Genomic DNA, 25,012 nt, shown 5'->3' with positions numbered 1-25,012 from the left:
GATTCGCTTTTAAGATGCATTTTAGGTTTCAAAAGAAATCCGGATTTTCAAAGTGAATTTCAGAATTTTAGATGTTATTCCTAAAATACTCGTTTGTCTTCTCTAACTTTTCCATTAAATCTATTTGAATAAATCCGGTTTAGGCCAAGTTTCAAACTTTCTGTGGGTAAGATTTCTTTCAAGTACAGACAGACGCATTAGTAAATTGAAGGAAACTTTGACGAGTGGAAAAAATAACCGCATCACCGAGATAATGCAATAAAAATATTAGACCTAACACTTACTGTCGTCTTAGACGATAACCATATATTTACTCCCAATGAATATAGTTCAGCATCGATTGAACTTATATTTAGGGCAATACGCGTGCACGGATATAATTCATAATAAAGACAGTGCATGGCGTTCCCCCACTTCTCATAAATTCCCATATGATAAAAATTTAGGGTAAGATGAATCTAGCTAGCGTTATATCAAGAAAAATTTTTGGGCCGTTCCTGGAAGGATTTGATATTGGTCGCGTTCGCTGCATGGTAGTTCAAAAAGTGACCCAGCGAGCAAAAAACGAACGACGAGAAGTGAGGCGACTCCCTTTTCTAATACCGTTTTCAAAAAATAATACTCGTATAACTCATTTTTATACGAAAAGATATATATAGAAAAGAAAAATATATAAAAGAGAAGAGAAAAAAAATATCTTCGGAAAAAGATTTTTTTTTTTTAAGGTTTCCAGAAATTGAGAAAGATTCGAGTCCTGATCTCATACAAAACTAGACGGGTCAAGAAATAAGAAAAATGTCAGGGACTGTCCATAAATCGCGATTATATGCCCTGATGGACAACTTGGATATTTTATTTACTAAATATTAAAAAAAACCTCTTTTTTCTGAGCACTGCAATTTGTACAATTACTAGTAACGATCTCTAGCGTATAAATTTGAAAGATTCGTTAAACCTTTGTTGTTGAAATTGGGCCCACTTTAACATAATATCAATACGTTAATATTCTTTAAGACTTGGTTCTTGAACTTTCGCTCGCTTTAATAATTGACAAAGTAATGTCACCTGCTGATCAGCGAATCGAACTTTCTGATGTCTTTTTGAGGATTCGAGTTTGACCAATGGTCCCCTTTAGAATCAGAACCAGTTTGTCTCGAACAGGCCTTGTACAGTGGTCTATACATCGGATAAGGGGTCGAAATTCGGGGGGGGGGATGAAAAAGAGCGCGAGAAATGGAAGAAGTTCGGTATTAGGGCTAGATCAAAAAGTTTTTTAGTTTTTCTTTTTTACTTCATTCTTACTTCTTGTAGGAGTAAAAAAAATAACTAGAGAGAGAGAGAGAGAGAAAAGGGAGAGGGAGGAGAGAGAGAGAGGGAGAGAGAGAGAAAATGGAGAGAGAAAAGGGAGAGAGAGAGAGACACACAGAGAGAGAAAGGGAGACAGAATCTCGTCAAAGCAAAGAGAGAAATCGAAGCTGCCTTCACTTGATTCCACGCTTTTTTACAAAGATCCGCGAGGGTTCGAATTGTTCCTTTTTCACTTCCTCTTTCCTTTTAAACACAAAATCAAAAGAGAAATAAAATACTGAATTTTTTAAAAAGAAACCAAGACGTTCCATAAAACCTTACCAAACCATACCGCTATAGAGGTGTGTGTGTGTGTGTTAGGAATTCCGATTCAACGTCTCATTAATCTTAGAAAATATATAAAAGAAAAAGTTATAGTCTAACCAAACTTACGGGGCATAACCATGGATTAACCACACATATTTCAATCGAAAAAAAAAGAATGAAAGTTGAAACTGGAATCGATTTTCTTGGGAATATCTGAAACTACACTCGAAGCAAAATAACTATTTGAATCAAGATACTCTATCCAATGAAAATTCAATTCTTCAATGTATGGTTTCAACTATACGCTTCTGGTGAACATTCTCGAGTTCTTAGTTATACCATGAACAATAAATTGTTCCCTTCATGTTCTCGCAATCCGCAATAACACTAGCAAAATTTCTGATAAATATTCCTGTTGAATTTGAATATATTCACGACGGTATTACAAAAGCAGCTCATAGATGCCAGAAGTTATAAATTTTTGAGAAACGAGTCTTCATGCTATTTTCTTTGTGTTATATAGATTTATATAAGAAATATGGTTTTTATAGAGGGAGAGTATAAAGCTTACTTTATATGCCTAACTTAACGTAAGAATAATATATAATATAGGACACAAAGGCTTAGAGAGGATAACCTAGGGATTATATTATGAAAAAGGAAATATGATATATGCATAACATATAAGAAGACCCCGGGAATATAAGCTTATTATAGGGACTAGGGGAAAGACCTTGATCTTATATAAAATCGAAAAAATATATATATATATAGAAGATTTATTTTGGGTTCATCCCATGGTAAAAATTCAAAAAAGCAATTTTTTTTAAATGATTACCATTATATTATTATACATTAATCCTACTTAACTAACTGCCCTCAATTTTCAACCGGAGTAATGATATACCATAATACAAACTAAGAAACACCAAAAATGTTTGCTCTCCTGCTCATCAAACTGTTTGATGCTAAATCCCCAGCAATCAGCCCACAAACCTTGATTGTCTTGACGTGGGAAAAAAATTAACAAGCGCATACGCCTTGACAAATAGTTAAGCAGCGCTAATAGAGTAATGACGAGGGAACTATTTATGGCGTATGTGATTAATAATAATAATAATAATAATAATAATAATAATAATAATAATAATAATCTGAGCTTTGTCTATGACGGGATTTCCACACTAAGCCTGTGGCTTGTTTACAAGTGGGTTCCCTTACAATGCATAGAGGGGTGGTGGCTAGCCCCTATGCCACAGCTAACCTACAGCGTCCTATACTAACTATTACCGTTAACCTCTGCAAGTTTTAGTAACCTTACTACAAATGTTAAGGGATGTTGGGAAGAATCATGTTACAATTACCCCATCGCTTTGTGCTGCACACTTCTCTCGAAGAGAAGTACTATAGACTTCTGGTAGTATCTTTTTGATACGAGAAACGTTGCTAAAAAACTATAAACCGTATCAGGAGGTAAGGTTTTCTATAGCTCGAGTCACTCTAAGTTTTCCGCTATTATTACTATGTTTATAGGGAATATTCCTCCGCTTTAGGTTTAATAACGTTGAAAATTCAATCTGACGTATCCGATCCACGGTATGTAATACATCTCGATACTGAAATTGAATGCATCGAGCTGGAAAAACGAAATAAAAGCGAAAAGGATTGGAGAAAGTAAACTATAGCATGGAATAAAGATAGCAGTGGCTTTTCCTTAAATCCTTGGGTACGAGAAGGGGTCAGCGAATACAAAAAAAAAAAGAAAAAATAAGCGGGAGGAAACGATCCTTTCAAAGAAACAAAAACGAAAAAGTTTTTTGTAAGAAGAAATAATTCCTTATTCTTTAGCTTCAATTACGATTAGATCAACGCTGGCTAAAAAAGCCCTTGATGGATTGTTTTGGGGACACAAGCTTGAGAAGAAACAGAACATAAACGATACGAACAAAAAGGCTTAACAATTCAGATAAAAACCAAAACAAAAGGGAAAAACAGAATACCATATTTTGATTTTTTTTAAATCCCACTGAACACATCAAGAAAGTAATCCTACATCTTTAAAACTTAACTTCCTAATTCTAAGTGTAAATTATTTATCTATCCCATTTCAGTCAGATCGAATTTCACTCTTAATGAGAAGAAAGAAAAGTCGCCAATTTTTTTTTCCTCTTTCCTCTTTACCATTAATTTGGAATGACCCGTACCCGGTTTACTTCCTTTCTTTTTTGCCCCATCCTTTTAGACTCCTAGAGGCTCGGCTATACCATGCAGACATATAGGAAGAAACCTCTCGTCCTGGTTCCCAAGTGGTTTCTTTTCCGTATATAGCAAAACGAAGGAAGAAGGATAGAGATGCCGAATTCCTTGGATTAAGCTAAGCATCGTTAATTATTGGCGGAAAACACTCGTTTCGCTTTGGCATATTGGCATTCCCGGAAAACGTCGGGGGTGGGGGTTAAAGACCAAATAGAGAGGGTCCTAAGGGCTGGCGTGAAAATTATATTATTTGGGAGCGTTCCAGGGTTTCCATTGGCCGTCTGACGTCACTTATTTTAACTGTATATACCACCACCACCGAGAGAAGGAGAATCGATCCGAGTTTTCTCCGGAGAGTAACCGAACGACCCAGAAGAAACGCTAGCAAAGGTCACGATGTCAGTTTTATATTATAGAAGAAAAGGGGAGAGGTCAACTGCAACTGCCATAATCACGTTATATCTACATTATGTTCGCTTCAATTTCGTAAAATACGCTTTGATGGTCGGCATCAGTATGACTTATCCCTTTTTGGAATATTTATACTAGATCAAGAAATAATTTAAATTCTTTCGGAATTCCTCTTACGACAGTAAACATAAGCAGCCCTAGAAATGACAAAGTATAAATATTTTAATTTGGATTAAGGATTTTAGTCTAGTTATATATTCGTTTCGATTTCGATACAACTGTATCGGTTTCCGGCTAAATACTATCTTGCGAGATTTCTAAACTCGCCCCACGTGGCCTTTTATAAAAGCCTTGGCTAATACTAAAATTAAACTACTCCCGTTACCTTAGGCTCATTCACACTTTTATTAAACTAAATAATAATTAAATGGCGACTTGCATTTAGTACAATTAAATAATTTAAATAATAATTACTAATTGTGATGAAGTCCAATACCAGGGGCAAAGCCCCACGCTCGAGCGAACTACTACATCTTAGTAGTGGAGAGTGACTGGAAAGGTCAAAGGTAACACAGGGTGTTAATCCTCTCTTTAATCTTACACCCCTGGAGTAGAAACTAGGGAGGTTCCTAAACTATTACGAAAGGTTACAATAAATATTTTAATTTAGATTATATTTTTTTAGTCTATTTATATATTCGTTTCGATATACTTAAACTGTGTCGGTTTCCGGCTAAATACTATAGCCCAAGCTCTTTAATTGATTGAAATTTTGGGATTGTTTCGGATTATAGTATAAATAGGGTTTCATTACTCATCAGGCTGTGATCCCGAGAACTTCCTAGCCTATCCAAATTACCCGGATATAGATAGCCGATAAATGGGTTAATAATTTCGATAGGGAGATTATTCCGGGCCTCGGCCTTAATCTATACACGGAGAAGCTTACTGCCCTAGACGTTTATTATCAGATCAAAAACCTACGGTAATTGCTCGAGTTTGTGCCGGGTCGTTTTCAGAAATAAAACGGTTTTATCGACGACGAATAGGCCTAACTCTTTAACTACACGAACCGTTTTCCGCGCGGCCAGTTAGTGGACAAGCCTATATGGAATGGATGTGGTCCGGCAGACGCTGGTAATAGTTTTCGTATATCCAAGTTTTTCGTCTACTCAGCTAAAATATAGTTTACGGTGAAATAGGCTTAACCCTTTAGAGGTTATATACGAACCACGAGGCTTAAGATGGTGAGAAAGAATAAAGAAGAAAAGAGGTATAGAAGAAAAATGGTTTCTAACGTTTACGCCCCAAATATCGAAGAAGCGATGGGGATGAAAGGCCCCGGGATACGAGTTTGTTCCGGTTTAGAGTATTAATAAAGGGAAAACCAGGATGAAGGTGGATAAAGAAGATAGTTTATTCGGAATAAACCGTACCTTGTTCCGTATTAACGTAGTATTCGCGAATGGATTGAGGCGTAGTAAGAGGGAGGAGGAAATTTCCAGGCGATAACCAAAGGCGAAAAAGAGTCCGCTCGGTCGAGTTCCAAATATTACCCCCTTCCAGCCTTAAGACGTTGGAATTTTTTTACTTTACGTTTTCCAGAGATGCCCGCGGATATTTTAAAGCTTTCTCGGCTATGGGAGTTAGGCAGAAGTGGATAAGTCAAAGCATTTGATCAAATTAAATTTCAACCCATAGATCAATTATTGTTCCGTATTAATAAACACTTTGCCTTCAAATTAGGGACGCGTAACCATATATTTTGAAACTATTCCTTAGCGGAAAATGGATTAACAAATTAATAACTTCGAGATAATCCACGTCATTCAAGTAGGGGGAAAGGGCCATTTATAAGAGCTTCTAAAGCGATGGTTGAGCTGCAAACTTGAAAAGAAACTTCAAACTAAAAGATATTCGTTTTTTAACGGTGAACGTAACTCCTTCGAAGGTTGCCGAGTAACATAGAGCGCAATATCTCATCCTTCGGCGCCTGTCCAATATACTTCTGGCTGACTCGCTTAAAGTATTTTCTCCAAAAAGCCCCTCTTCCATCAGTTTTGTAACTTCCATTTCAACTCGCGCTGCTACGAAGCCATAGTCCGAATATTTCAAGAATGTGACGTCATCACGCGTCATTTAGGGAAGGAAGAGGCATTCGAAGCGGGTTCGCGCGTCGATCGCGAAATTCGTCGACTCAGATTTCGGGTGAACCATATAACTCGCTTTTGGAAACTGCTTATCCCTTCAAGATGAAAGGGGAATTAAGTTAGGGCATTTAGGCTCCCAGTTAGGCCTAAATGAGAGGATAGTAGTCCGGGCGGCTTGGCGCGCGCAGTGTAGCTTTCGAGGTACACGATATGACGCCTCTGTACAACGTCGTAAATCCTGAGATATGTATTTCGCGCGTTGTTACGCGTCGAGCTGGTTCGGAACCAGACGAGAGACGATGCCGAGCGCGCGGCCATTGGAGTATATCGAATAAGATGACTAGCTGTCCACCGAGAGTAATACGAGGTAATCATCCTCCAAATAATCCCGCCTCGCATTAAAGCGCCGGGGAATATAACCGGAGCTACGGAACAGAGGGATAACTAGTTAAGGAAATGAATCCTGGAACAGAGGGCTTAACACTAACTACCAAATTAGACGTATTAAGCTAATACACTCGTAACGGTATCAAAGTCATTCATAATAGACTACTTGTAAAAAACTATCGAAACACCCACGATTCACTAGGGATACTTATAACGTACCATCCTAAAAAGGTTTTGAATGAGGGTAAATTTAAATATAGAGCGCACTTATGCACGTACAAAGTGGAAACACTCCCTAGAGGCTAGTAGAAAGTCTATAAAAGTGGGATGAAAAGACGTTTTGCCTAAGAGAACGATAAACTCAATGAGGGAGAAAGAGAAAACCTTTTTATATTAGAAAAGTCCTTCTAGCCAAAAGGTAAAATGGGAATTAGAAAGGGAGAAATAACCTAAAGAGGTTGCCTCCGAGATCGCTTTGTCCGATGTTTATGGTCTCTCAGATATTACTTTGCAAAGTAAAGAGAGGTCGCCCCCCCCCCAATAAATGACAGATAAAACGCTGACTTTGTGGAATAAAAGGGCCCTATTCCCGAGGTCAGGTGGTCGACTAAGTTAGAATATATAAAAAAGAAACCAAACGATAGACTAGACGAAGCGAATAAAGAACGGTTTCGGTATCGCCAAATTGAGCTCGAGCGAACGGTAAGAATCGATACCACAAGGAATATGCCGCGCAAACGATGTTAAAACTCGAAAATATCAAATCAAGAGTACGTAACTTAAAGTAACCCTTTGCCGCATCACAGGAAGGATTTTAATGACGTTGTAACTATAGCAACGTTCTGAGGAGTCCCATTCCTTTGTAGAAGCCTCGTCTTACATCAAATTATATACTTCCGTTAATCACCTACAAAAGGAACGGGTTACTTCTTCCCGTAGTATAGTCGAACACACTATCTGACTAACAATCGAATGATCTAAGTAAGTAGAAAAAAGGGTCGATTCAGCCTTCTGCGCAGTACGCGGTTTGAAATCGTGATGATCGCTCGAAATTTCGACAAAGTAAGAGCGCGAGCTTAATGTAACGAGAAATTAAATTTAACTGCGAATGTCCATTCCTCAAAAGAATTCCATCCGCCCAAATGTCTTCGAACCATTTTAAACTCGAATTCTCTTCAAAGTGTTTGGAGTCAATTTCTAAAGACGTATATAGCTCGCTAAGATTACGGTTAAATGGCGGGAAAGATCGAATTTGGCGCAAAACCTAATGATTATTCCAAGGAGTTTTAAGGGCTTCATTCCTTCCCAAAAACGGTCAGTACCAATCGTCTTCTATATAATTAACCAACTAGAATGAAATAGCGCCGGCGCTTTAGAGAAGCGTCGGTCGAGAGCCAATTTGCCAGATTTCCAACTCAAATTATTAGGCGTGAAAAGTTAATCGGATGAAAGAGAAGACCTATAGGGTATATACATTCTTCTAACTTATTTCAGTCACGTTCGTTTCCAGATAAAATATAAAACTTCCGCCTCGGGTCCTAGTAAACCATTCAATATAATAAACGTCGTCCAAAAATGTTTAAAGGAAAATTCCAAACTAGAATATTTGCGAAAGAGAACAAGAATATTTCAAATTGGAACCATCTATCCATCTACAGTTTAAAGAAGATACGAGCAATTAAGTTTTTTTTTTAAGATGCCAGAGGGTTGTAAAATTCAAGGAAGGGAAAACACAACTTTTAAAAAAACTCCTGTCTCAAAAGCAAACATTTGGTTATCTCGGTGCAAGATTTTTTTTCTTCATCCAAGTTCATGAAAGAGAAAGAAAGAGCTTCAAACTCTCTAGGTAACATATTTCCATCCTCTTCTAGATTCTTGCAATTAAAAAATGTTACAAATTTAAACTTTGCTCCCTCATCTTAGGGATGAACAAACATGCCAATTATATTTCGGTACTATTTTTGAACGGAAGGGAAAAATTTGCATAACATTTACTTAAGGAAGATTAGAAAGTTGTAAATTTAGCTCAGTGGAATACTTGAGAAGAGAGACTAAGACATGGTTTAAAGGAATTTTCCTTGCATTTCCTAAGCAGCTCTCAGAAAAGAAAAAAAAATCAAGAAAAACCCGCTAAGTACCTAAGCTTAGATTATTTAACATATACATTATTATTATTACATCATTACATCATCACCTCATAAAGATAAAACAATCCCAGCATTAGAGTGGTTTTTCAACATTTAGTCTTAAGACGGAAGTGTCTAACATTTGTCAAAATTTCATTCCAATAAAACAGACAACTTTGGCAGCGCCGACAAATGTTCTACCCCTATTTCTGCGTCTCGTGTTCTTAATCTCTTAACTCTAGTACGAAGTGTAGAAACACTTCTTTTTCCATTACTATAAATAGGTATTTTGATCAAAAGGGGATTTTAGCTTTTTTCTGAAACTTTAAATCCCTTATATAAAAGCGTTCTTTCCGGCTTTGACACTTATTTTACTTTCCTCGCTACACGTTTCCTTTAACTCTCTAGACATTTTAGAGATGCCACTAAAATTGGCATCAGCAAGCTGGATTTTAAACCAGGAAATCGATAAGTAAAGACCTAGAGCGAGAAGTTACGTAAGACCTATTAAGCCTATAATGACCTAATTTTGAGCTTTCAAGGACTTTGGGTCACTAATTAAGCAGCAACATCTCGTAAACTAGAATTAAAAACGAAAAGGGGTTTTAGTTAAAAGTTTCAAACCTAAATTAACTTTGTTAAAACCGCAGTAAATTAATCCATTTTGACGTATTTATTAAGATTTTTATAACTAAAAATCTATTGTTGACTCTTATAATCATAATTGCTCTCTAATTAAATCAAATATGAGAGTGGCTTTACAAATACATTTCTCCGCTCATACACATTTTAAATTCTTAAGCCATCTTTTAAATTGTTAAGCCTAAATTTTGAAAGCGTTACTCAAACATTCCGTCGGGAGAATCAAGACGCTTCGGAGACGACGGCGGAGGAAAATTTAAAATTTAGCGTTAGAGTGTTACTGGAATGGGAAATTTCGGTACAGGAAGTGTCTAATGAATTAAAAGTTTATCCTCCTCTTAATTCCGCCATGAAAGAAAAGTTTAAACTCGGAGAGAGAGCCAAGTATAATTTATTAACCAAAAGTAGGGACCGAGTATGCAGAAGTGGTACTGACGCCCCCGAGGCAAGCGTTGCCCTTCAAGCTCATCACACAGAGCGTCTGGAGTATACAAACATAACTTCCCACCATCGGAAGATGATGGACCATTTCGCCGGTATTTGATTGCCAGATGGGTCCCGCCTTCCATAGTATAAATATTTTAAAAATAAGCGAGACTGGCGTTACCTCGCTTTATCTTTGATGGAATGATCCAGGGAAAAGGCGGTAAAGTGCCAGGAAAAGGCGCGAAAATTGAGGAAGGATTACGGAAAACAGTGTCGTGAGGTTGGGGGAAAGGATTGAGGCAAATTCCGCCGGTTGAAAACCTGTTAGCACCGATAAAGCCTTCATCAAATGTAATTAATCATATTTTAATACGGAAAACGAATTAGAAGTAGTCTAGATTGCGACAAGGAGGCGTGGGGAGATGAAAGAGACGCATTCAGCAGTATAAAATCTACGAGACTAGAAGGGTTTTCCCGTAAAATGATAAATTATATAGATTTTTAAATATATTTCTACAATATCATTCAAGAATAGAGCTAGTAATGTCCTTTTTATGGTAATAACCTAGTGATTCTGGATAACGATATTTGGTCGCAATCGAATATTTCTGCCTCAAATCCATGCCCGTGTTAAGATTATAAAATCATATTTTTCTAATTTTTTTTAATGCTTAGTAAAGTTGAAATTTTGTAACTTGGAACTACCGTATTGTTGTTGTGTTAACTAATCTGGTTCATTATTGTTCCTTGAAAAAAAAAATATTACACAGAAAGCTTGAGTTCCTGAACAGGATGAACTTAAAAAAAATTCCCATTACAGAGGAAACAATAAACCTTGGTAAGGGGATTAATTTTTCTCTATTTTTTTCTTGGTTTTCATTTTCTATTTTAATAATCTCCTCCACAGACACAGTTAACGCGGTGCTGTATTAAATTAAGTTTTTTCAATGCCTATACTTATTTTAGACGCCTGTTCTTTTAAACAAAACCTAATGAAACTTATTTAAATCTTGCGAGGTTATATAAAAAAGGAGCATAAAAAAACCCCACAGGATTTTTGAAATTAACTTCCGCCCACTCCGCCTTTTTAGCCAAAAAAGGAAAAGAAGAAAGGATTAAATAAAAATATTGAATTTTTCAAATTTTTTTCTATACCTGCACCTTCACGGATAATTCATTGTAATTATTTGTCTGTAAATGATAATTTTTCAGACGATGAAAGTAGATAACAACCAAGGCGGAAGTTACTTCAAATGCCAATTAAAATTAATCCAATTGTCATTAAAATATTACATAACTGTTCAGTTAATCCATATTTCATTACGCTAATGAAATACTCTAATTTCAAAGTTACGCAAGAAGACCTATGACATTCAAAAAAATTTGCGTGATGTTTTAAAACCCTAAAATCATTCATATGAAGCCAAATTGAATCTAGAGGAAAATCTAATTGGGTTTTCCTCTCTTTCATATTTCCAGTAATGGGGAAACAAGTTGGGAAAACCAAATTTTACCTCTCCGAGTCGAGCTGAATAAAGCTACCCACTTATTTACCAATATATGCAACTATTATTATTTATTGATAAGCAACTGCGGGAGTTAAAATTAAAATACTGTATAATTCAATCGTTATAAAACGTTTTATCGTTAGCAGTCAATGCGTACAGGTGTCTAAGCTGTATATACGGAAGCTAATAATACGTAGACAATAACTAGTGAATGGAAGATGAAAGAATAATGGCTAATTAAAGAGATAGATAACGCAATGAAATATTTTCCGAATTTTGTGAACTGCAAACGCGGTCCGGATATTGCGAACGCGTTTTGCTACGATAAGCTAACTGCGTCGCAGTGACGGACAGACACGTCCAGTGTAATGCCTCTTCGTGACACACGTCACTCGGAGAGGTAAAAATCTCTTTCGAGGATCAACTATTGACTTAAACAAATCAGAATCAATATCAGAATAACTCTGCGTTGTGTATATTGACTAAAGAAGGCGTTCTTTTGTGAAATGATTCAAAAGGAACGTCGCTAATACTCTGAGCTATCGAAAGGCAACTAAGAAAATGGACGAGTTTAATTAACGTTTCCAGGAATATTGAGTTGATACGCGTTTCTGAAGCAACCAACATTGAAGTCACAGTCTTCACCGTCTCAGTTTACGATTTTTTTTTATGTATATATATTCTTGGGTAGAATTTGCTAAATTCTGGGTGAAACTTAAGGGTGTGCGAGCGATCAAGGAGGTCTGATGACTGGAAAGGTTCTCGCGGGACCAATTAAGAATAGTGAAAGCCTTTTCATTCTCACCCAATCGTGCTGTTTCAGCTTGATTCCCATAGGGACAGAATTCGATACACAGAAAACCTCGTTCCAAAGACTGCTTCCAAAATAACAGCGTTTGGGCTTCAGGGTGTTACGACTACGAGAGGGTGTCCCATTTACAAAAGCGAGACCATGAAGGCATTGAAAACTAAGGAGTGGTTAGAAAAAAAAATTAGCGAGGAACTGAAACAAAACTCGGTCCAGTTCCGAGAGAAAAGAATTCAGCGGGGAATTTTAACTCGCATTTTCTAAGGAATTTCTTCAAAGCGAAAATAAAGGCGGCAGTTTACAGTTAAAGAGTCTTTACTACAACCGGAGAAAGTATCTTGTTTTTCCCGCGTTTTTGTTTTACTTCTTTCTTAAATTTCTTCCGGACCAAATCGTTTCTTCCTCCAAACCCCCCTCCTCCTTCCCTTTTATCTCATCCCCGTTCTTCCGAATCGATTCGACTTGGTTAGTAACTTTGTCTAAAATTACAAAAGCGAGTTTATTTCGAGCTATTACGGGACTCTGGAGACTCCAGGTCTTAAACGATAAAGTCATATTTTATCGTTATCATTCTTGAAAAATTCGGAATTCAATACTTTTTCTAATGGTCAAACAATACCATGAATAATTTTCGACGGAATTAGATGAAAACATAGGACATGTATAGAATACCAATTACCCTGGATAGCAAGTTTAACTTAACCAGAGGTGGACAATAGAAGAAGGATGACACTCTGTATCCTCTTAATGCTTCACTTCAGTTATGTAACATGATCCGAACATGATTCTTCCCAGGCTCACTTCATTTTGTTTGCTCTCCTGCTCAACAAACATCAGTTGGTCATCACACCGGGGGGGGGGGTGAATTCTATAAATGTTTAGTGCTAAATCTTCAGCAATCAACCCACAAACCTTGATTGTCTTGACGTGGGACAAAAATCTACAAGCGCGCCTTGGAAAATAGTTAAGCGCTAATAGAGTAATGATGAAGGAACTATTTAACGTGTATGTGATGCGGTTTAGTCACCTTGTGCACTCCAAATGTAAAGGGATGTTGGGAAGAATCATGTTACAATTACCCCGCTTTGTGGTAGACTTCTCTCGAAGAGAAGCATTATACACTTCTGGTTAATCTAAGAACTTTAGACAGAAATAAAGTTTTGACATGAATTTAAAACATATACTCAATTACCCTTTCCTATTTGGATGATAACTCAAAAACTTTATAATCGAATTTATGCAAAATAAATACGTGGCTATTTCTAAACCGAACCGAATTCATTCAATAACGATCAACTTGTGGTTACTACAATTATTGCAGCCTCAATTTGCGACCCTTAAAAAGAAATAGGTCGAAATTATCAGCCCTACCCTTTTTACCCATTAAAAATGAAGCTCCAGTTAGTCGCTAATTAGAAACGAAGCTACGGTTCGATTATCCTCATTAGTTTTGGTTCAAATTAAAACCGGGAGGATAAAAAAAGTAAAAAAAGCGATATTTTTTAATGATTCATGCGGTTTTTAACGTACGTGGAGATTGGGACTAGCCTTGAGCACTACCCAGGGTTCGGACGTAATTTTTATATTGAAAGTTCCTAACTTTTCCAGCCAGCTTATCCCTGACGAAATTTTGGCAATAACCCTGACCATTTTAAGGCGTTTACCAAAGTCCACTTCATGATGACACCTGACCCTTATTTAGCATTTCTCGAAGCATGGTTTGATATACCAAAAGGAATCACTGACATATCCCTGACGTTTTACGACAAAACTTTAAATCCCCTTCATTTTCCAAATCCCTGACTTATCCAGGTTTCGTACGAACCCTTCCACCAGATTTCTGTTATGTCAAAACTAAAGAAAGAGAGGTAGGGTCATACAAAGAAAAACTAATATTGATGGGTACCATATTTTCTGCTTCCAAAGGAGCAAATGGCGCGCTTTGATTCATGGAACCGATCTCGTACATTCTGATCCATTAAGAGTGCTCGCCAACAAAAAAAAATTTATCCTCAAAGATCGAGAAGCCCAAGATGAAGAAGATGAAAAAGAAAAAGGGTTTTTTGGAATAGGACGAACCCCGAGGAACAACGATGGGGTTTGCGCGGGGTTTCTCCTCTCATTTTCAGCTTGGTTTACTCTCGCGGGGGCTGAACTAGATGCCTTATTACGTCTCCCATTCTTGTCGCGCGAGTCCCAGAAAAATAATAGGAAGAGCAGGGCGCCGCAAAAACTGCCAGAACCCAGTCTGGCCCAGCAGCACCAGAAGAAGGAACAAAGACAAGGCGCCGTTTATAGATCATCCTTGTTGCGTGATTCGACAATGGAATTCTTTTTTCTCCTTCCCTTCTCCCAACTACGCGTTTTCTCCTCTTTCATACATTTTTTTTTTTCAATCCTTTCCTTTTCTTCGGTAGAAAGAAGAGGAAAGATCTCGTAACATCTGCCGATAACGGTCGTGAAAAATGCTAGGAACGTGAACAAGTTATACCAAAACCCCGGCCGTTTCCTCATTCCAATCTGTATAAGCTCCGTATTCCTATATCTTGAACAATGATGAACGAGTGATAAAGTTCATTTCGGGTAAAAATAATAAGAACAATAAGCGTAAAATTTTATATGAAACTAAATATATGATATGTCTTTTGATAGAAATAAATTTAATCATTTATAGACCTATTTTGAAGTGCACCTCGCACAAATTCAACGTTTATCACTGACTTCCTCAATTATGGAAAGATGAAAGGACAGAAATGGAAGGATCTACCTTATCTTTTCGAGAATCTACAGGAATACTTGATGTTTTTAAAGTGAATATGGATTCGAATCTTTGGATAATGGGAGAGGTGCGTACTCTTATGACGAAAGGCTTTTCCATTGTAAATACAATGAGGAATGCTCTTGGAAATTCGATCATCTAGTACGTTCTCGAAAATGATACTTTTCTGGCTCATCAAGAGGAATACTTAAACTCGAACTTGGTCGGGAAAGTTATTTCGGGTCTCCTACACCCTATTAACGATGAATTGCCTTTGGTGGAGCTCAGTGGCTCTTCAAAGAATGAAAGGATATAGTTGGTTGACTACGTTAAGGGCTGGAACGTGGGTTGATGATACTTTCTACGTTAAAATAGTGTAGAAGGGTTCGGTAATTAAATTTATAGCTGGACTCGATAATTACGACTTGGATGGACTTATATATATATATACAGGATGTTTCTGATAAGTCTACCATAAATTAAGGGGGATGTTCTTTAATTTAATTTACTTAAGGGGTCATGCCTATAACACTCAAATCATAACTCGAAAACAGTGACCTGGACGGCGAAATTTTAAAGAACATTTTCGACACAAAATCGTCCAAAGAACACCCCCTTAATTTATGGCAGACTTATCAGTAACACCCTGTTATTTATATATATATATAAATATAAGTATTTATCACAATTACGCAACCTCTCTTAGCTAAGAGGGACTAAAATAAAGGGGATATTCCCTCTCCAACATGAATATGTTCACTTTGATTTGAATATTCTTATTGCACTAACAAAAACCAGCGAACGTTTCGAATTAAAAGTAGCTCTATATTCTTGGGTAAACCCGAACAAGTACTTCATTTATACAATCTCATATTGAGAATTCAGTGGGCAAAGAACAGAGTCAAAACATCTTGCAGTATACTTCTATATCTGCAAATTTGTTTCATAGTTAGAATAGAATAGGTTTAAAACATTCGTGTTTTGAAGAGGGATGCCATTTACATATTTATTTATTTCTTACCTAGGGATGGATTTTAAGCCTTAATTCTTACAAACACTATACTTACACCTTTAAACTAACTGCATTCTCATGCTGAGAAAAACTTTCGCTAGATATGGGGATTCGAGTGGTTTGCGTGTTTGGGGTCCGGGAAAACGGGCAGGGTTCGAAAAATCATAGTTACAAACTAGTTTCGTTAAATCCCTAAGGGATTCGGAAATGTTATAAGGTTTACGCCGTGTTAATTTACGCGAGAGCGGACCAAGGAGTTTACCCCGAGCTTTAAGTACGCGTTAAATTTTGCGGTTTAATCCTCGATATAAAAGGGACATGGATGGATAAAGGGGGAAAACAAGGCCCGAAACATAACTGGGGAATGCAAATTAAAACGTCATTAAAGTCGGATTAATTCTTATAATTCCGATTAAACCTTCCATCAACTCTTAGGTAAACGTAGGTTGCACTTTGTATTGTATTTGCGGATTGGCCGGAAGGTATCATGTATGCGTAGAAGAGTTTATCCTAGGCTGGAAAAGGGACATTAAACCACACTTAACGATCCCCAAAAATCGGGGAACATCTAAACGAGATACACTCTTGCCGCTAGTGACTAAAATTCCTGACGTTTATGGTACCAAGGGAGAAATATTCTAACTAATCGACTCTACATAACTGAGAGAAAAACTAATTTAAGAAAATTCCATTCACTGCAAATGTTAATATATACATTTGTATGATAAATGTTATCCATTTTAAAGCTAGTATATAAAGTTAGAGAATTATCGTACTCCCTTTCATATTATATCATAAGGTTATAAGTTATGCTCCATAAGTATGACACTACCTATAATTCGTAATGCTAGAGACTTACAGCTCGAGATAACTAGTTCGAGAACGACAAGCGAGAATTGAAGTCCTACACTCGGTTAATTTTGCAGTTCATCTTCCTATTTAGTCTGTACTAAGCCTTTGACAGCGACAAACAAGCCTGACAGTTTTACGAGAATCTATGACGTTGCGCCTACGTCACTTCACAACTAGCTTTCAGTAACCATCGACAAACTTATGGAACATTTCTTATGATTATATGTTTTACCATATAATTCTGAAGTAGACAAGGTACGAGCATTAAATTTAAGGGTCCCTTCTGCTTTTTATAATACAGGGTGTTCCATAAACAGTGATTGGACCGAAGTATAGTGTGTTCTATGTGCAATTTTCAGTCGAAAATGTTGTATGACATTTTGTCTTAAGGACAAGTGGTTAATGGAGTGTTTTATGGATGGCCCCTTAATTAAACTGAGCAATGCCTTTAAAACACTAAAAATCAGAAGTTGTTTGTGGCAAAATGCCCTAGAACATTTTCTACTCAAAATCACTATTGTAGAACCCACTGTTCTATGGTCTTACCATCCTTTTTGAAACACCCTGTATAATAAATTATTTCAACTTAATCCAATAATATACGTTTTAATCCCATAATTTTTAAGTGAGTTCAGATAGAATCCAGACCACCAATTATATGGGTATTTAACCAAAATTTCTTTTAATAGGCCTAAATATGAAATTACCAAACTAATTTCCTGTACAAAGTTCAAAATTGAAGCACTGTTCTTAATGAAGTTAAATTATCCCTCATTTAATATGTTTAGGTCGACAGGATAAATACTTCGTTAAGTTGCAACATTTTCCGTCACAAACCAGCGCAACTATAAGAGGCCTTAATATTATAAAAACTAAAACGTAACTTGATTAACTCAAGTTTCGGAATTCTCAAGGAGTTCTGAACTAAAACCAAAACTCCGTGGTCGAAAATGAGCTCAATTTTGCAAAACTTATACTTTTAAAATACTAATTAAAACCGTGCATACGTAGCAAAATAATAACAATAAGTATGACATTTATCGCATAGCACAACCTGTAATTGATTACGTCTAGTTGACGTATGGAAATATCAAAGCGGTCAACCCATAAACTGTCAAAAGACAGAACGTGTTCTGATATAAACGTCATTCTGAAGCATTTTACGCGATTAAATTTTGTTTTGGTCCCATTTTTCCCCAAGTCTAGTGAGCGAGAAAAATATCGTTCGACACCTAAAAGGACCTTTTCGATCACCTGTCTCAATATGTTTTTTATAACCCAGGTATAATAAGGTAAAGGATTTGTTGAAGGCCTATAGAACGTTGAATCGCCAGACGTGCCGGCACGCCGACAGCGATGAATTTTGTATTAAAGCTCTAAAAATGGCTTATTTTCCTGACGTTTATATAACGCCAATTTTTCAAGGGTTAAAAAGGGTCGAAAAAGAGTCCTCAACCATAGATAGGCATAAATCCTCTGTTCCGCTATTATGGAGAATAAATACTTAACATACATTACGTCGCTGTCATCGTGGTTCCCTTCTAAACAATGCGAGCAATCCTGTTTGTCGTTATTAATAACATAAAGTCAAGCGTAATTGGGTCAATTGATAGAATTTATACCCTCCACACACTGGATATTAACTTTCCCTCCCCCCACCTTTACGTATACCGTTTAATACCTGTAGCCAAGGCTTAGAAGTTGGCGAGACGCGGGAAGGAAGGTGCCGGTCTAAGACTATAAAGCCTTCCATAGAATTAATTATAAATTTAGGTATAACTCACCAAAATATCCTCTACAGACCTTGGTATTACCATATTCCTGGCAAATATTAGCGAAACAAACTTTGGAGCCGCGTAAATAGCGAACTAAAATCAATGTTAATTACGACATTTTCCGCGCAACTTTGCTCGCCAAAATATGCTAGATCATGCAGCAGACGACACGTTCGCATTTTATTCTGTAAATGATGGGCTAGACAAATTCTATTTATGAAAATTTCCACTTGTAGAGGAATAAGTCGGAGACTCAAGAGTTGGCGTAAAATATTTGAAGAAATAGAAATTTAGGCCTACAAACTTACTGTTTTTTTTAAATACCTAAATTACAAATCAAATCCATCGCAAAGAGGGGAAAAATACACGTACAACACTCAAAAAAATATGTACGCATATGGTATTATTTGAAGTCAGTGAGTGGTCACCCGTGTTCTACGGCACAGCCCACTCGATCCACTAAAGAAGCTCGTTAAACAGCCAAAATATGATTCTCGGCGGCCAAAAACCCCAGAGTCGCTCTTATACATTAAAATAGAACTCATTGAACGGGCTTCTATAGCGCTAGCATAGCACGGATCGAGTGGGCTGTGTTACAGGACACGCTCATGAATATCTTAGCTCCCTCGACAATCTGGACGAATTAGTTTCTACCTTAATAAGTTTTTACAAGTAAAAACTTTTCCCCGAGTAATTATCCATTCTATTCTTTCCTGGTTAATTAGGGAAGCAACCACTGGGCCTAGTTCATTAAAATAGAGGTTTGAGCGCTAATATATTTGAGAGTAAGATTCTAGCCGAAATTTGGGACAAAAGCCTATAACTTTACCCTTCTTTCTGGCCACCCAATAAGGAGAAAGACTAATTTGCTCTGGTTCGGAGAGATGATCTCTGAGAGATCAGGGAATTTCCTTCTTTTTTTCGCCAAGAGTTCGACCGGACGGATAAGAAGGTCTTAGGGAGTTTTATCTCTAACAGAGAAACGTGAAGGAGAGTTTTGTGCCAACAATCTAAGATCTAGGGATAAATTTTCGGGCTCTTCGGTAAATTTTCCATAATTAAGGAGGTGACATAATTACTTGCCCTCTCGAGAATTTTTAAACCGTACCGTCGGTAACCTCGAGACGGCCAGAAAACCAAGCCAACTTAAAATATTCCAAAGAATAATATTTACCAGTATAACAGTAAATCCGACGACACGACCGTGATGTTGTTTTTTAATTTGTTAAAATTTGGAATAACATTTATGAGAGTTGAGAAAGTCCCCTTTAGTTAATTAGAGTTAAACTATAGCCAACATACGCTTGATTGAGTATAAGTTTAGAATGCCAGTAAATGTTTACATTGAGAGGGCAAAGCTCAACTTAAAGCTAACAACGCTTTTGTCTGAACATCACCATGAGGTAGATGGACGATTCCTGAAAATATCCTGACATTTGAGGAAGAATGGTTTTGTTCGGTTATAAATAAAGATACGTCGGTCCATAATGCAGAACTTATAGATTAGCTATTGTAACGTAAAAAACGAATTCAAAGGAGTAAAGAAAGGATGGAAAAACCTTGATATAAATAGAGTGAACGGTCACGCAGCTCATCATCACTCCTTCATTCTTTTTCATCTTTTTCCCGATTCAGTTCCGAGAAGAAAGAAATAAAGCGAGGAGTAAATAAGTCGATATTTTGCTCGCAATTTCGTGGTCTGTTTAGATATCCCCGCGTTACGGAACTATACTTCTGGCCACACTCTAAACTTACGTTGTATCTTTGAGTTTAATTTGTAGCTATAATTCAAGCTAGGTCTGGATCACTAGACCGTGTTTGTTCGATGTTTTGGAAAGGTTCGCTACTAATCGCGAATAGTTGGGGGGATATATAGGAGCAGACCAATTTCGACGACTGATCTTCTAGTTGGACAAGAGGAAGCTAGCCCCTGTACCAGAGAAGAAAAAAATTGATGAAGGGGAAAAACAACTAGATCTCGATAGCGCTCGGGGGCAGCTGTACTTCGCCGGTCACTTTCCCTCGACTGGCTTTTCATCAGTTTCTCCTGCCAACAACAACAAGGGAAAACCAGAAGAGAAAGATGAGGAAGATGTAGAAATAGAAAAACCTGAACTCATTTCCTTTCCTTCTCCTTCCTAGAGGTTCGCTTGAATATTGTTTATACCACTCCTCCTCCACATTAGTACTTTATAGTTAAACCAGAGAATAGGAACTGATGAATAATTCAGCGTATTTACAAGAACTCTAACGTCAATACTGATGGGTTCAACGAACTAAGTTTAAAATGATCCTCAATAAATACCTACTTGATTGAATTAACTTAATGTTTAAATAAAACTGGGTTCTGAATTATATCCGATTCAATGTATAATGTTTAAATATTTGTTTTAGTCTTCGAGTACGATTATTAGCATTATTATCGGACTTGTAGGCCTTAGTACCGGAGTGCTTTGTAAATGTTCACAGACTAAATGGGAAGTCTGAAGAAGGTTATACTCGCTCCTTTGTAGTTTTTCTATCTAAAGAGAAATTGAAACAAATAAAATCGTGTTAGGCCTCTGGTCTCGTTGTGTTTCATTTCCAACTGATCTTTTCAGTATATAAATGGGTTGCTCTACTCTCTAGACGGTTTCCTCTGGCATTTTCGCACTATTTTACATTCCCTTTAAAATGAGATCATCGTGAATAAGACAAACAAGAAGAAAAATGGACAGCACGACTGAGCTATTGAAAAAGGAACGAAATACAGCCTAATACCGTCATTGACTTGGAAAAATGGTGGGTCCGAAATTTTGGTGGAACAAGGACATACTCCTCAACAGAGTAAAAAGGAGAAGACCCAATTTGCTCACCAGACAGGATAAGGGCGATTTGTAGCGGCAGTAGAAAACAGAAAAGCAATCCGCGCGGAGTTGTTGTTGGGTTGGGTGGATATTTCAGATCCGGAACGAATGGAATTTTTCTTTTTCCTGCACTCCCTCCCCCCTCTCATCCTCCATGAGAGTTCAATCTTTGAAAAATGCCCTTATATATCGGCTCTCACCCATATGCGTGTAAAAACAGAAGTAGATAACTCAAAGTAATGAAAAAATGCACCATTGTTGTCTTCAAACTTATTTTTGTCAGTACTTACATACCATACCTTAAATTTTATTATACTTTGAGATCTTTGCGTTAGTTTACTTTGGGTGAAAGCAATAAAAGTCTACTACCACGGCGACGAATAAAACAAAAGTAAATAAATAAACAAATAAAAATAAAAAACACGGTATGGTGGCAATGTCATTAATAACAGCCTGCTTTGATTTTTTTCGGACGTTCTGTCCTTTAGATTCTGCCAATAAATTTTTATAACCAAAAAAAGAACTACGACGACATGAATCTTTATAAACAGTGTAAAACTAAGTCGATTTTCGAATCCAAGACGTTTAACTTGAATCCGTTTTAAAGATTTATAAATGAAACCCATTTTAGACCTAATCCGACGGCAGTCTGTTTATAAACTTCGGGTCAGTATAAGGTTTCGACAAGTTCAAATATTTATATTGAATTTGTAATTATGGTTGAAAACGGAACTTTAGAGTTTGCAAGTTTAAAATTTAAGATCTTGGATAACATACGATGAAAGGGATCTAGAAACTTGATTGCCAAAATCCAAATTTAAAAATTTATTTAGTTCGAGTAATTTCAATTCCTCGACGCAACTTCCAAGACAGTGTATCAATATAATACAAAAGGATTCAAGATTCATTTGTTTCGTATTGAGATATTCCCCATTTGTCTCCAGATTTTAACTCATTTCCTTTGAACCTTTATTTAGACTTAAGCCAGTCGCCGAGCCAAAACATTTTCGCCCTACCTATTTAATTACGCACGATTTAAATATTTTAAAGGTAGGCTTAGATGAGGCCATACGCCAGCGAGTGCCATTGCGACAGGCTTTATGCATTAGACAAATTTATCATTGGAAATTCTAGGCCAACGTGTAAAATGCGAGCCCGGGGATCCTTTTCCGGGCCAAGAGAGTAGAGATGGAGTATATGGCTAGCGGCTACTTTTCTGTTCAATAAATCGGGATTTAAAGCGTGTTAATTTAAGCGACGATATCCAGGCTGGATTCCAAGAAGCTCGAGCTAGGCCTTTCCTAATTGTATCTCTAGCGCGCGGTATAGAAGGAGCTCCCCCAATGGGTCTCACTCTATTATGTCGAGGAGCGAATTTAAAGAGGGACCACTCGCTTCTGGACGTCTCAATAACTGACCTTAATTGAAGAGGGGGGATGAGAGAATTTTAAACAAGGTTCTACCTGCCTGCTGGCGGTTTGCCGATAGGGAAATTAAATCGAGCGCAAAGTATACTAAGAGCGGTGCTAAAACTTTCCTTAAAACAAGATCAGGATTTACCTGGAAAGTGGAATAACAAGTATACGGGCAAACGCCAAAAGCTTGAATTAAAATGATAATAGCATTTTAAAGAGAAATTAGGAATTTAAATTTAAATTTTAAAAGTCTTATTCTCACTGTGTTCTCGAGTAAAGTTTTCCACAACCCGTGCACTTTTCTGATTACGACTTCAAACGTTATGTTTCAGATCTCACTAATTTGTTAACCTTTCTCGAAAGTTATCATTAAAGTTAAAATTTCCCTAACAAATTACAAGAATTTAAAGACCAATTCCATTAATTCCAGAAGAGAAGCAAACATCGCGGGAACGGGGCCACCTTCTTGGGATATTTCCCTCACGGAAAGGAGCACCGCTAGAGGCAGTGCGCCTAGTGAACTCGAACACCGTCTGGCGTTGCCTATTGGCGAGAGGAAAACAAGCTAAAAGGACGGTCTCCGCCTGAGTGTTGGTGGTTTCTCTGCCAGTAATTAATGAAATAGTCTATTATCGCGGAAGTGAACATTCATATGTCTCCCTACATAAATTCAACGCTTTCAGATAAAAATTCGTTAAATCGAATGTCGAAGGATAAAGATAGAAACGTCAACGCTTCCTGCAGGGTTCTCTTGACAAAAGGAAAAGTCGGCCATTAACTGGTATAAATTTATCTTTCGGATTTTGAAAACTCGAACGGAATTATTTGTAAGGTCTCTGATCCGACTCATCTTCCTTTTAGCTTCGGGGTGACGTTTCCATACTTATTATATTAGATCGTGAACGATGAAAATGATAAGAATCGCCCCCCGGGATCGAACTACTCGGCGGAGGAAAGAGTCGCGGAGACAAACTCCCAACCCCCTCTAGGATACTTCCTAGCGCTAGTCTACCATTTCCGGTACATCGGATAACTTTATCGTCTGGTCCAAAAAGGGAAAACCAAGAACGCCGTCGTATATAATGTCGCCAGAATAAGTACAGTTTCCCCTTCTGGCATCTCTTTCTCTTATTACTGCGATGCGACGGCGTCTCTTCCGAAAAGAAGAGCTAACCGGTTCGAGAAGGATACTTCCGGTTGGCGGTGGCCGCTCGCGAATATTCTCTAGATATATTCGTAGTACAGTAATTAAGCGCGAGATATGGTGGGAGTCCCTTAATTAAAGGTAATTACACCAATAGTGTATACAATAACGTTCGGCGTGCAAAATCGAATTTAGTGGCTGTTTTCCAAAGCGCGCAACGCGTACAGTTCAACCCTTTCCCAGCCACTAAAATGAAGCGTTTTCATTGGAGGAATTACTTTGGGAGTTTCATAAAACTGATATTTGCAAACTATTTACAAAAATTCTTTCTACAGATCTTCAAAAAGTTTCATTTGGTGAAAAATTACGCGTGGAAATGTGATAACGGATAATACCTAAATAAAATATATTATTCGTCTTTGCCGCTACTGTCCCCTAATGAAATATGCAGTCTACGGAATAGATGTCTTTCGCGGTTAATTATTCCAAGAGTTCCGGGACCTCCGTGTCGGGAAGGCTTGTAGAATCTAAAACTCTCTTTCTCTCCCAGTGGCTACTTTATTCCCCAATGTCGCGCGGTGCTGCGCTGTGCATATATTTACTAGGGAGACTATACGGTTAACGGAATTTATACCAAAAGCAAAGTCCGGGAAGTTGGGACGAAGGACGCGTAACGGAGGGGGATGAGTTGATGAGTCTGGTAAGTAGTCTGTGGCCGAAGGCCCGCGATAGAGCGTGCGCCATCAGTAATCACCGAGCAGAGCTAGGGCCCCGGCAGATCAGAGATGAGTACAGAGAACTATAGCCAGGAAGATCTCAAATTCGTTGGACTAGAAATCACGTCGAATGAAAAATAGAAGAGTCGAAATTGAGCAAAAGTCA

General features: G+C 37.4%; 1 protein-coding gene across 4 annotated transcripts in view; it reads right to left on the bottom strand.

Moving 5' to 3' along the window:
- Window positions 1–25,012, bottom strand: part of LOC149661230 (protein turtle-like) — a 444,653-nt gene that overhangs the window by 243,700 nt on the left and 175,941 nt on the right. Inside the window, exon 1 of one of the 4 annotated variants that reach the window (XM_089842700.1) lies at window positions 18,735–18,874. The exons of the other annotated variants lie outside the window; for them this stretch is intronic. The gene's annotated coding sequence lies outside the window, so the exon portion shown is untranslated. Of the gene's footprint in view, window positions 1–18,734; window positions 18,875–25,012 lie in introns of those variants that run through there. 4 annotated transcript variants of the gene reach the window in all.

The sequence above is a fragment of the Phalangium opilio genome, unplaced genomic scaffold (assembly GCF_054372755.1).
Source record: "Phalangium opilio isolate 3A_F unplaced genomic scaffold, DU_Popi_V2 ptg000070l_1, whole genome shotgun sequence".
NCBI classification, from domain to species: domain Eukaryota; kingdom Metazoa; phylum Arthropoda; class Arachnida; order Opiliones; family Phalangiidae; genus Phalangium; species Phalangium opilio.
The sequence above is the reverse complement of the archived record's forward strand: the minus strand, read 5'-3'. Positions and strand labels throughout refer to the sequence as shown.